The sequence below is a fragment of the Motacilla alba genome, chromosome 3 (assembly GCF_015832195.1).
Source record: "Motacilla alba alba isolate MOTALB_02 chromosome 3, Motacilla_alba_V1.0_pri, whole genome shotgun sequence".
Taxonomy (NCBI): domain Eukaryota; kingdom Metazoa; phylum Chordata; class Aves; order Passeriformes; family Motacillidae; genus Motacilla; species Motacilla alba.
Window position 1 is genome coordinate 44010798 of NC_052018.1, and position 13965 is coordinate 44024762.

At 39.7% G+C, this 13965-nt stretch overlaps 1 protein-coding gene across 5 annotated transcripts in view; it reads left to right on the forward strand.

Annotated features, from left to right (window-relative positions):
- The window catches only part of PRDM1 (PR/SET domain 1), a 102401-nt gene that overhangs the window by 38388 nt on the left and 50048 nt on the right, over positions 1-13965 (forward strand). For 3 of the 5 annotated variants that reach the window (XM_038132223.1, XM_038132224.1, XM_038132225.1), the window contains one exon: positions 707-779. The exons of the other annotated variants lie outside the window; for them this stretch is intronic. The gene's annotated coding sequence lies outside the window, so the exon portion shown is untranslated. The remainder of the gene's footprint in view (positions 1-706; positions 780-13965) is intronic. 5 annotated transcript variants of the gene reach the window in all.

Sequence of the window (13965 nt, forward strand, 5' to 3'; positions counted from 1 at the left end):
TCAGTGTTTGAGCTTGGAGGAGAATGCTGGAGCTGACAAAATTCAGATGCTAATGATAATTAATTTATGTAGTGGCAAAGATAGGTGCACTGCCAGGTGCTTTACGGGCAGATAAGATCTGGTTTCTGCTTCAGTGAGTTTACAATCTGAGGCCCCGGTTTTGCAAATACTTATGCACATGAGTTATGCCACCGGGTGCAGTGACACTACTCATGCATGTGAAGTTACTCACCTGTAGTGAGCTATCTGTGTACAGTTTCAACTGCATTAGCTTTTCAATTGATTGTGCAGTGAGTCAGTAATTATTCAGGCTGATAATTGCAGTTATTTAACAAGCTCTGCCAGTCAGAAATTAAAGAAAAAATACAGGAGTCACCTTTCCACAAGGGAATTGAAAACTCAGGTTTTCCTGGGAAGTTTTTCAGGAAGCAAGCAGTCCATGCTAGATCTGGCATTTTCATGTCACACTGGCTTAAATTATGTCTATTTGCGTACAAATCACAGAGGAGAAAAAAAAATGACCCGATAATTGGAGGGGAAAAGTGTTATTCCCGTTCCTCATTTGTCGTGATGCTGATCTTGGGGCCACGGTAAGAGTGTTTCCAGTGAAATTACTTTCAAGTCTGGGAAAAAGCAATCAGCAGAGGCCTTGGTAGCTGTAAATTTGTGGCAGCAGTCTCTAATTCATCTTGTAATTCTATGACAGGCTCTGAATTGCCCGTATTTGGCCAGGGATCACCTCAGTGGACAGTTAATGAAAGAGCAGAGGGAACTTGAAGGTCAGTCACACTGAATTCTTTTTTCTTCCTGGCTGTGTCTTTTTTATTGCATCCTATCTTTCTTTATATAATTTATTAAATGAAACCTTTTTTTTGTTTGTTTGTTTCTGGCAAAGGCAAATCTTTGCCTCTTTGTTTATCTGCCTTTTTTTCTTGAAACATTTATAAAACAGCCTAAAATGCCTCAAAATAGATGTTTCTGTTGAAATCAAGTGACAGAATTACACTTTAGCCAATTTCTATTTCTTGTCTGAGTGTGGTCATGAGAATAAAACAGCAACAGATGCTGCATGCAGGTATGGTTTTGAGAATGGAATTTGTACATTGACATGTGAATCTAATCTAAGTACAATGAGAAGACTTTAGTTATTGGCTCACGCTCAGAATAAATGAATTTGAACTTCAGAAATCCATGAGACTAATTAAAATAACACCAGAAAATGCATTAGTGTCTGCTGGAGTCAGACTAACCAGCAGATAAGCTGTAGTAGCATTTGTTTGTTGAAACACTGTAGTAAATGGGGGCTGACTTACCAGAACACAAGATTTTTTTGTGATGTGTATAGCAGAACAGACATGTTGAAAAAAATGTAATTTTTTTTTTAACAAAGAGGAGTCATGGATTAAAAATTAAAATGGCCTTTTCTTTTTCTTCATCCCTATTTCTTATTCTATGAGATAATTTCCTGTCATCATTGTTTTCTCTTTTTCAGAATCTTTTCTTTCTTTGGAGGACATCGGTCTTCTCTCTTGTTTTATCTCATTCAGTCTGTCTCTCAGAATACCTTGTGTCTTAATCTTCTCTCTCTAGCTTATGCCTTCAATCTTTTTGCCTCCTTTTGCTGTCCTTTTCCTAGTGCTGTTTTTATCTCTTCTTTATTTCGACTTTGATTCCAAATACATTATCTTCCCACATCAGAGTTCCCTTCCCCTGTTCAGCCTTTGTCAGAAAAAAATTCATAGGGCTCACCATCAGTTGACCCTTCCAGATAAAGTATTTTGAATCACCACTCTGGCTTCAGGGAAAAAGGAAGTGTTGGTGGATGAAGTAGTGTTTTTTTCACTATCTGAACTCCTTTCAGTCACAACAGATCATTGCTACTTCCTCTCAGGTTGAATTCAAAATCCTTTGCAATTCATTGGAAGCTTCATTTGCTATTAAACTAAACCTACAAAGTAGGGAGAAAAGGGAGATTTAAAAAAAAAAAAGTGGGTAGAGAAGTCCACTTTCTGCCTGCTATACAAGGGAAAATTAAAAAATATTTAGACGTGAGTTTATTTTTCAAAGTACATTCAATTTAATCTAGTGGTAAGAATTTACTGCATTTTAATGGTTATCATGTAGTCAAGGATGCCCTTACTATAAGCAGAGTACCATGAGCTGTTCTATTTGTGAACCTGGGATTCCATGTCACTTTTTAATAGGCTTCTGCAGCACGCGTCCTTTTTACTTGGCTCTGCCTGTCTCGGCTGGTGGGATGTCTCTTGTGGACTGTGACCACTTGTGACTGTGACTGTGGCCATTTGTCACTTACCAGCACCAGGGGATTTCCAGCCCCTAAGCTTTTGCAGATCCCAGACAAGCAGATCACAGATGTGGTGTGGAAAGCAAGGTGATGCCTTCATCTGTACAGATAAAAGGGGGTTTTGTGCCTACATAACACTTTGAAAATTATGCCAATACAATCTTAATCAAGTCTAGTGGAGCTGAAATGGTCTTCGTTCCTGCACAAGCCAATGCAGGGAACAAGGCGGCTTCTCATAGTTTTAGCAACATCTCACTTCGACACATGGTGAGTTTCTAATATTTGTACAAGAAGCTGCCCTGTGAAGGTTGATTGGAAGTGATCGGGATTGTTTTGTGTCTCAATTTTTCATATTTCTGTTTAAATCAGATTAAATCACAGTATTTGAAATGCTGGATTTGGCAGAAGCAAAATTGGTTGAAGGAGGACATGAAAATCTTCTCTTTGTGTGTAGAAGACTATTGTTAACTTAATATAACAGGGTGTCAAAACCCATCATATGCTAAGTGTTTATAAAGTGCTTTTATTAATGGTGTAGAAAATCCAATAACAACCCAAGAAACTTCTCATTATGAGAGGAGAAAACATTAGTGCTTTTCCCAAGAGTGCTCCTTTTCATGGGGGATTCCTCTGTGGAACACTAATCAAGTCCATTCAGAAAGATCTTAATTAATTTAATTAAAATCTGTCAGATCAAACTGATTAGCCTGACATCCAGCCTGGCGGGAGGAAGGAGGCTGGTACAAGCATTGTAAGTGTGTTGAGGTGGGCTTGCCGCTTGCAATCAGAGATGTGTGGCTGCCGTGGGGATCAAAGCCGTCTTTCATTGTCGTCAGAATAAACGTTATGGCTCCCTCGGGCAAGTGATCCAGTTTCTTTTTGTCAGAAAATATTTCATACCTCCACAGCCCCGGCAGCTCAGCAGGGGACAGCAGGTACCTGGCTCTGCACGTGATCGAAGGGGAGCGCCGGGGTGACCTTTCCTACCCTCCTGACAACACGAATACAGCTTAGACATTTCTCATCTCTTCACCATCCTCTGTCTCAGGTGTTGGCCATTGGCAGGAGAGAGAGGCCATGGTGACAGGGGTGACTGCATTCGATGCTGAGCGTGGGTGTTGCTGCAACAGAGCCTTCCAAGGAGTGGTGTGTCCACATGGGGCATGTTCCTTTTGCTGCCACCTCCCACTGAACTGAGGTGCGAGCTGAGAAACTGCACTCTCTGCTATCTGGCTGTGCTTGTCCAAAATATGAGGAGCTACCTCAGCCACGTAAGCTTCTTAATTCTGCAGCTGCTAATAATGATGTGTGGTTTCTATGGCAAACATCAGGGCAGCCAGTGCCGATCTGTAGCTCTAGGTCCTTCCACTTCCCCTACCCCACACATGTACTTACAGAGTACCTCTCGTCTTCAAAGATTTTAATAAACACTTTTATCCATCGTTATAGTGGGAGGGATCCATCAAAAGGGTAATAGCTAATAAATACTCAAATTTTCAAACCCCAGTCCTGCAAGTGCTTAGGCATATGTTTTAGCTTTATGTGCCATAATTCAGGCTTCAGTGGAACCATTCACAGTACGTGAGGCTAAGCATATGTGTAAGTTAGGAATTGTAAGATTAAATAGCATTCCTGTTAGCTGGAAATCAAAAGGTAGATGAAAACAGGGACTCCAACTACAGAGGAAATGCAGTTCCTGAAGGAAGAGCAGCAGCAGCAGCTGACATGAAAGACTTGCCAACAGAAGACCTGTCAGTGACACGTGTTTAGTCTTTATTTGTGAGAGGGACTCTTCTCACATTGGCAAAATGCCAATGGGTCAGTTTCTCCCAGGGTGGAACTCATCTGGAGCATTGAGTTCCATTTGCATGGGCACACACCCAGTGAAAGCATCTTTCTGCAGTTTAGAAGCATGTATCTGATTTCAGTACTTGGGTTTCACCAGACTTTTTGCCAGGAAATGATAGATTATTGGAAGAAATAGGACGTAAGTTTCATCTGCAGATGCTTTTCCTGACTTACACCTTCCCAGTACTTTCTGGCCATGTCAGTTGAATTGATACCAATGTCCTTGAAACAGGCAAGGTAGCTTTAATTTGAACAGTGAGCCTGCAATGAAAAGGGGATGTTTGGTCACTTTAGGATCTTACAGCTGGAGGAAGATGCTTTATGGAATGATTCATGATGATAGGGATAGGGCAGACAAATAGGTAGAAATAAGCCACTAGCCACACTAGCCAATATATTTGTTGTATTTGTCCTTTTTTTTTTAATAAAATTGAAATAATATTTTGCTTCTCCGCTATCTAAGCCTCAGCTTAGATATTTAGACGTATTTTTCCCTACCTGCCAAGAGCTTCTTTGATCCTGATCTTGTATTATCTCCACGCTGGTCCAAGGATCTACTCATGATGAGACCTTTTAACAAGAAAATGTATTACACAGTGTACATGTAATAAATGTGGTCTCTGTTGATGGTGACTAACTCAGACCATTCTTCTAGTACAGTACCAGAGTCTATTGTTTTTTCTCCTTGTTTTTACTATGGAGTCCTTCCCTGGCATCTTCCCAACTTCTTCATTAATTTTCTCTTAAGATAATGCAAAACTGAATTCTGTTCAACCGTACTTTTTAAATTGGATTCTGCTCTAAATTTTATTTTTTAGTAAATGTCTGCTAACTAAGTTGAACAACTTCAAGGTTCCAGTCATGGAACTGAGACTGAGTGACAGGTTCAACACATTGCCATAAGGCACATTTGTAGATATAAATGGGAAACAAGAAGGAATTTTTAAAGATAACTTTTTAGTAAGATTTTATAGAATTGGTCTCTTCCAATGCAGCAGTTGTATTAGCTGTAGGTGCCACTTGAATCAAAGTGATTTTTATTTTTTCTATGTCTTTTGCAGTCAGCTAACCTAATATTTTGAGGAAATAACACTGGACATTTATTGATCTATTTTTTTCTTTTCTTCCTGGCTCCTAGGTCACAGTTTAGGCCCTAGTTCAGCAAAGTACTTAAGAAGAGGCTTATCTTTAAGCACATGTTCAAGTCTCAGCAGAGTAAATGAGAATTAAGCAAATACTTAAGTACTTTACTGAATAGGGATAGAATTAAGCATGTAGTTGAATGTTTTGCTGAATCAGGGCCTTAAAATTAAAAATTAATCTTATTTGTGCTACGAAGATTGGAAAGCTATGCGCTAGATTTGGATCTTGAATTAATATAAATCAGGAACAGGGTATCACCAACTGTCACAAGGAGAGGGGTGTATAGGTGTAAAAAGGGGGTAAAGCTGGGGTTGTTAAAACCGTGGGTAGGACATAGGAGAGATGTGCATTCTGTTCCCATGTCTGTTTCAGGCTAAATTACTGGGCACTGGCATTCCTTTGTGTTTCAGTCTTACTGCTTGTGAACCCTGGCATGCATAAAAAGTTCCATAATAGCTGCCATGCTACGTCTGAAGTTGCAGGAGAAGGGGCTTAATCTTTCTAAGCCTCAACACACGCTCTAATTGTCCTGTGAAGGGAAGGTGATGCCACTTCCCTTCTTTCAAACTCTTTGAGCTGGTGAGGTTTCTTTCTGCACATTATCATGATGCCTGGCACAGTGCTCTTGCTTGTGCTTTCTAGGAGATTTTGTAATAAAAGTCCATAATAATAAATCCCACGCTTTGGGCATGACAAAATGATTTGTGTGACATGACAGGGTATTGTTGCAGCTGAAGTTTTTGTCAAGATTTAGGTTGATACAAACTAATGGCAGCATTAAGTAGTTTTCTGACCAGCATAATTAACTTGTGAGACTCTAGGAAAAAAATATTTGAAGAAGTGTGGTAACTTTCCACTATATTTTAGGAAGGCAGCTGCTGTTTTCAGCCTGTAGGGTTGAGCAGGTTATGGATGAATGTACGGGAATGTTTGCATGGACCGGTTTTAGGGATGTCTGTTAAATCTGCAAACATTCAGAGTTTTTAGTGCCTGTGAATTCCTTCTGAGCAGTTTTTGGTATTGGCAATAAACATCTGAATGGTTTAAGTGAGGCATTTCAAAACCATCGTTTCGACAAACATGGAATTGGTGTCTGGAGCTGGCTCAGTGTTCATCGTGATGTTCTGTGTTGCTGTTACCCTGTAGCGATGCTCAGAGAAGATTGATTGACCCAAGTGCTTCTCTTCAACTAAACTTCATATAAGGATAGCTCAGCAAGTAGGTGCTGTGAGTGTAATATGAGCTGCCAGCTAATGGTTAACTGGCTCTGCTGAACCTGTGCTCCTTAAACAAACGCTATCAGTGTGGGATGAGTTGTCTTATTTCTGCAGACAACCTACTTCAGGTTGGAGACTAAAGCTTTACTCTGAGGAGTAGAAGACAGCAGGAGGGCTTTCACTGCCTGCTCAAACAGGGAAGGGAAGGAAGGCATCGCATTACGAGAGAGCTGCTCTTTTCCACTTGAAACAGGAGGGATGAGGCTAGTAGGGTTTCTGAGTATGTTCTGAAGTGTGTAGGGTGGCTGACCTCAACTCAGCTGTTATTTTGATTTTTTAACCGACTGTGGGCCGAACAGGTGCTTGACACAGTGTGCAGCTTCTCAGGATAGCTGGCGTAACTTTGTGCCAAGGCTTTGAGAAAGGGGAGAGAAACAGGCAAGGTCATGCTTTACGCAGGAGGTTACAGTGTGGAGATACTCTGTATGGACAATGAAGGGGCAAGATAGTGCTGAAACTTTGAGCTTTCTGTACAAGGCAGAAAATTAATAGATAAGGTGAGTCAAAACTATGGATCTTGGATGCTGGGGGCTTTGAAAACTTTGTGGAAACTGCTTGTTATTAGGCATATGGGATAACCATCTTGTTTTCTGAAATTCCATAAGGGCATAAATCTGCATTTTGTGTACGTGAGAGACCCCTCACCCAAGCACAGTTCTTGCAATGATAGCATTGTATGATCATCTCGATTAATCATCTTGGCTTATAAAATGAGTTATTATCTCAAATCTGAACTGTTTAAAAAACACGAGCTCTGGATGAGTTGTAATAATGTGGGTTTGTTTGGGGTTTCGTTTTTGTTTTTTTAATGGCAATACAAATTCCCCTCTATGCATTTGAAATATGAAAACTAGGGGTTTTTTTGAGAATAAACAAATTACTTATTCCTACAGGTAGAAATTCAGAACTCAGCATTGAGGGCTTTAAAAGCATGCCTAGAGCAAAACCAATGGGTTTCACTTTTTCAGTTATGGGTAGCGTAAGTTGGTAATTCATTTTTTTGACCCTGACTAGTAGGAGATACATTGATTACATCAGAAATTGTCTCTTTGTGGTTATTTTTTGAGACTAACTTTTCCTCCCTTGATGAATGAAGTGACCCACATCTGAAAACAAGCTAGCTTTGTATAAAGTAATGGATTTTTAACTGTATAGCATCTATTGCTTATAGTAGAAGCCTCTGTTCAGAACAGAAGTTTACGATTTTATGCATTTAAAGTTTTTTTTTTTTTTACCAGATAAAAATTCTTTGTTAAAATATTGTTGGGTACTCAGTTCCCTCTTCATTTAGGTTACCCTTGCGCCGGTGTATGTACATTTAATTCAATTGAGCTCCCTGTGACTTAGAGCATTAAACATGTGACAAGAAACAAAATTATGAGAGACTTAAAAGACAACTCTTTTTCTTCTAGTTTTGTGTTATTTATTAACAGTATACTTCATTTGACTTCGGTTGCACAAAAGCTCTGTCAACTAAGTTAATATTAAGTGCCACTTCCTAGTCAGCATGACATGAAAGTCTCTGGCATACAGAATGATTATTTTAAGCAGCTTGCATTCACAAAATAAAATATGTACCTATAATTTTTTTAATTAGTGTTTTAAAATTACTATAAAAGTACTAAACTTTAATTTGTTATCTGGTTTAAATATTTTTTTTTCTTGACAGAGTATGGTTTGATATGATAACTGACTTGATTTATGATACAGAATGAAAGAGAGATTAACATATTTTAGATCAATGAAATATTGACAGGCCTGGAACATAAGTGATTTTGATTTGTGAATTCTTCAGTCACTTTTTTGTTGAAAAAGAAAAGTCACACTTGCACTATTTATAGGAGTTATTCTGTTAATGGCAAAATGATTAAACTTGTAATTCAAAATTTTTGTAGCAAATCAAATTAGGAACCTGGAACAAGAGGCAGCTTTTGAACTCCAGGTTTGTTAAACAAAAATGCTTTCAATTTTTTGCTGTGAAGCTCCTCTTTTAAGCACAACAAAGTTATAAATTTTTATCTCCTTAATACTTTCTTGGCTTAAAATGACAAAGTCTAAAAAGACTTTATGAATACAAGTTTCTGGGGTTTTTTTTGTTCTGTTTCACTAACATCCATTTTATGGAGACTTTATGAGTTCCTGTGCATCCTCCAAATATTGACACTGCTGGGGCTGGATGGAAAGTTCAGACCAAATCTTGAACCTCCTCCTGTTGGTTCTACAGACTGTCTGGAGTCCAAAGGTTACGAACTGCTTGTAAACTATCTCCAGAATAAAAGCCTGTGTGCCAGGACATCAGTGCTGGTATTGTGTCCTCTATTCTTTTCCTAATTCGCAGTTTCTCCCCACCCTGCCCCCGTGGATTGTCAATGGCCTGAATTGTTTCAGTCTGTTTAATTCAGCGAGGCTGTGCTAATCGGTGTCGCCTGAAAGCCTGTCCTGAGACCCCGAGACTTCAGAGATGTTAATTCGCTTAGTATTACAAAACTAAAAGGGAAAAAAAAAAAAGAAAAGAGAGAGAGAGAGAGAGAGAAAGAAGAAAACAAAAAGCCACCAGAGTAGTTCTTCATTGTCTGCTCTAGCGGCACAGACATTAAACTGTTGGATTCTGCAACAGTCAGTACACAACTTTTAATAGAACAGTTTTTAATACACCAATTTAACAGAACTATTTTCTTTAATATTAAGCATTCAAATTGGTCTGTACAGGATTTACCCAGTGACTAAAAGTCAATAGAAATCTTCCTGTGAAGCCAAATTTAAAGAGTTTGCTTTGCTTAGCTGTACCAGATGTGCGTGTTCAACCAAATAAGACCATTTATGTCGTTAAACCTGAGACAGTAGCAACGCTGAGCCTACAGCTTTCCCAGAGTGGATGTGGACCCATCGCGTACGTACCTAGAGGAGAATCTAAGAGCTTGAGTTACTGCTGAGGCTCCCTGTGTGGCTCAGTGGGAGAACATAGTACTCAGGAGAGGAATCCCAGGAGCCACCAAGTACAGCCAGCAGCATCCTGAGTTTAGTTCAATGACTTGTGCATTTTTTGCGAAGTGGAGGATAGGGCATAGTCCAGCCACATCCTTCCTCAGTAAACTGAATTGCCCTGTCTGTTCTTTGGGTATCCTTTGAGGATCCAGGCTCAACCTCTCCGGCAAAAGTGTAAAATAGTAGATTTCTTCAATGTTATTAAGAAACTTGTTCTAAATGAACATTTCTGCCTAGAGCTATTTTCCAAAGAAATACTTTTGCTAGAGACACGGGGAGCAATCATTTACAGTTTTCCACAGGCAAACATTGTACCTATTTTTACTCCCAACTGTGATAAATTTACCTTGGGTTTAGCTCATTAAGAAAACGTCATCAGGGAAATGCAATTTCTCCTCACTGTCTAAACATAACAAATAGTACTTATCTCCTTTGGCTAGTTGTTTTTCAGGCATGAAATTCCTGTTAAATGGATCTTATTAACACAAACATTTTTTAAAAGCCACACGTTCTTTTCCATTGCATCAGTGTGTGGTTTTTAGTTTATATCACAGTATGTACTATCAGTGTTTTACCATAGTGATTAAAAGTCCAGTGAAGGCAACGTACATGAGTCTTTAACTATGAATTGATCCTCAGTGATCAAATTTAATTTGTTGCTCTTTTGAAAATTATTGTGGTTGTTTGTTTGTTTGTTTGCTTTATGTAAAATAGCTTTTTACAAAAAAACTTGGGTTTGTATAATAATTTTTAAAAATGTTTTTGCGGCATATGCCTCACGAATATTCTCTAAAGACTCCTCACAGCCAGCAGGAATCTTAATGATAAATCATTTTGCAACGTTTCAAATGTTCTTAACTCTTGGTGAGATAATTCCAAATTCAGTGTGTTAAATATTTTCAGGAAGTAGGCTTGCTGGCTTTTAATCTGCAGGTCTGTTTTGTACCACATGCAGTTTCCAAGTACTCTGTATCTCCTGTGCTGCGTAACCCTGTCTCGCGTGCGCGGCTATCTAATCTTGCGGCAGGTGAGAAGCTGTAATTTGTGGGGTTTCTTATCGAAATGCAGAAAACTGATGTGGAAAGAATGGCAACCAAGCTGTATTTTGCCCTCACAGTATTAATTTTGTTTCAAAAAAAAAAAAAAAAAAAAGAAAAAAAAAAGGTGTGACTGAATGAATAATCTCCAGAGCTGTTAAAACATAGCAGGTTGCATGGTTCAAAGGCAAACCCTGCAGAGTCGAGCTGCGTGGGGCACCAGTGCCCTTCACTCCCCAGAAGCCCAGTGTCCCCCATGCTCACCGGGATCTGATTGTCCAGTGATGCAAGAGTTTGCTAATTAAACAGTTCACAGAAGTGTTTGGGGCAGAACCTGTGGACATTTAACCAATTGAACAATTTATTGCTGTAATTGAGGGGGTTAGCTGGTGTTTATTAACTAGCTTTCCTGTCACGTTCCAATGGCTGGACTAACCCTTGGTCCCTGATTTGTTTTCAAGTGTCCCACCGGTGATGTTGGCGCTGCGGTGTCACTCTTCAGGCTGTCACTTCAAGGCCACAACTTCACTTATCGGCCTTTTGCAAATTCAGCCACATTACTGGATTTTTTTTTTTTTTTTCATTGCTGGAGCACCAAGCGTTTTATTACAAAGTACTGTCGCTTTAGAGCAAAACCAAGATGAAAAATAAGTTTGGATTATTAAGAAATTTCAGCAAACCACTTCTGGCTTGAAAACATTTTCTGGCTTTGTAATTTCAGCATAGCACTAGTTTATTTTCCTTTTATGTTTATGGTCACTTCTGTCGACTCTATCATCATTAAAGCGAGTTTGGGGCTGGGAAAAAGGCGTCATTGCAGCGGCGTGCAGCAGGGCTTCCAGTCAAAGCGCTGAGGCACGCGCAGTTTGGGACACAAATCTATTCAGGGGAACAATGAGTCCTGATGGTGATAACAGGCTGCTTCTCCCCCTTACCCGTGAAAGCTTCTATAACTAGAACTAATTGGCCGTTCTTAAAGTGCAATTAGCAGGGATATTAATCTAGGCCTGACAGGTGTGAAAATGTGTTTCTTTGAGTCCTTTCAGTAGGCACCCTCTCTGATCACCCGTAGGAGGGGTCTGAAGCAATGGTACCTATAAACTTGCAAGCCTTTAGTTTGTTGGAACTGAACAGCTCACTTTTAATAATCGCATTTGAGTCAGATGACATTAACTCGACAGAAATGGATGGGAGGAAGTTCACTTAATACTGACATAATAGTTGGTATCACTTCCATCATCGGGAAAGGAAATGACTGCTTTCGCCTTCGTTCGGGTATGTGAAGGGAAGACTTTTGAAATATATATATATATTTTAATGAGAAAGTTAGGACTGAATTATTTTGCATTAAGGATAATTAGGTGTCCTCCCTCGGTTTGCCTCTTTTTCAGTTTGATAATCTCCATTTGCAATGTTTGTTGCTTTCCTCAATTTTTGTTCTTCATTCCAATAGGCACAGCGTAGAGCAGAGATATTAAAAGGCATTGCCAACAAGGGTGGCATTATCATCAGCTCTGCAGCTTTTAAATAGTGGTAATGTTACTGTTTAACTCCAGTTGGAGATTCAGGACTTGGGATGGATACAGTGCTACTAGTTCAGCTTTGCTACAGCTGGTGTACAAGGGCACAGCTCAGTGGAGCTGCATTGGTCTATACATGTCCAAAGATCCTTAATTTAAGCAGCAGACTTATTGTGGGATGCTGAAAGGGTTCCAGCTGAATCTGCAGATGGCTGCTTGTGCTAGTGGGCTTCAGGCTTGGAACTAAATGAGGAAATTTGTATTTCCCGTTTTAATTAAAAGGGGTATTCACAATTTAAGACTAAAAGACAAAAGCCTACCCCAAAGACATGCATCTGTTTTACATAAGATAAATGTGTTATAAGAGTGAGAAATTGCTTGAAGATGGTCTTGATACTGAAAATAGTGTGAGTTCATGGGCATGCACATGCATGTATATTGCTCAGTCAGCTAGAATTTTTTTCCAAAGATGGAAAACTTATTATGTATGGTCTGCATACATAAAAAAAAATATCTACATAATACTTTACTAATTCACCCTTCTGGAAGTATCTGAATGTCTAGACCACTGTGATATTTCTTAGAAATACCTTAGAAGACTTGTTGGAAAAGATGAGTCTAGGTCTTTCTCAGTCTTCTGATAAAAAAGACAATTTCATTTAAAAAATTGTTCTACTAAGGTAGGAGACCCATCTTACCAAGTCTGGCTTTTTTTTCTTTTTTTTTTTGCCTCACTGCTGTGATGGAAAAACCCCTCTTAGACTAAAGAACTTATTGTCTGAATTTGGTTGAGAGAGTTTTGTTCTTCAGGAAAATCCTTAGCTGAAAAATCTCAAAAAATAGATCCCTGCTGTTTACTTCATGACACTCTGAGCACATCCTTTCCCAACCTTGGCAAACCAGAAAGCAAGAAAGATCATGCTTGCATAATGAAACAAGGTTCAGCAGCCTCCAGGAGCACGGGCAGTGATTGCGGTAGCCTTAGAAACTGTGTATGTTCCTGAACCCGAATTCGTGTGCCCTTCTGAGATGTAAAACTTATTAACTTAGCTGTTACTGTACCTGCATTGCTCTCTTGATGCCCTGATACCCCTCAGGACACCACAGTTTTCCACAGCCAGTGGGGCCTGGAGCTGGCCCTGCAGGCTTTGCCACACAGCATGCTGCATGGTTAGAAATGCTCTCTTGCATCTTTTCTAAGAAAAGCTCTGCATTTTCTAACCTAATGCAATCAAAATTGATCTTGATTCAACACAGATGACCAGCATAGGAAACACTGCTTCTGGAGCAATAGCAAGGTTTGTCATTCCTTTGGAACCCATTGCCCTTCCTCCTGGTTTAGGAGGGCAAGGCAATATTTTTCTTGATTACCCTAAATAGTGCAAAACATCCAAGGGGAAGGAGGGTCTTGTGATTGAGACAAAGGGCTGTGATTCAGGACTTGTGGGTACAGCTCCTATCCCTGCTGTCTGCTTTCAGTTAAACCTTGGAGAACTCATTAGATCTCTTCCTCTTACGCAAAATCCCAGACTCCTTCTGTCTTTTCCATTGAGCTGAGAGGTTCTTGTCACCAGCTGCACATTTGTGCATGCATTCCTCACCCCTGTTATCCACTAATGCAAGCTAGAGAGCTTGCCTTCTCATATTTGGGGAGGAAAGTTGAGGTATTAGTGTTTTGGGTGCTGTTCTTAGAATGGTGAACATGATCCTATGCCCAAATCTGCTACCAGGACTCCTTGCCTTTTCATCTCCCGTGCTAATTCTCTCCCCTCACAACAACTCCATTTCTCCCCTGTTCTTCCTGAACCACCAAGAAGTGGAGAGGAAGAGGTAGCTTTGCCCCTCCCTAC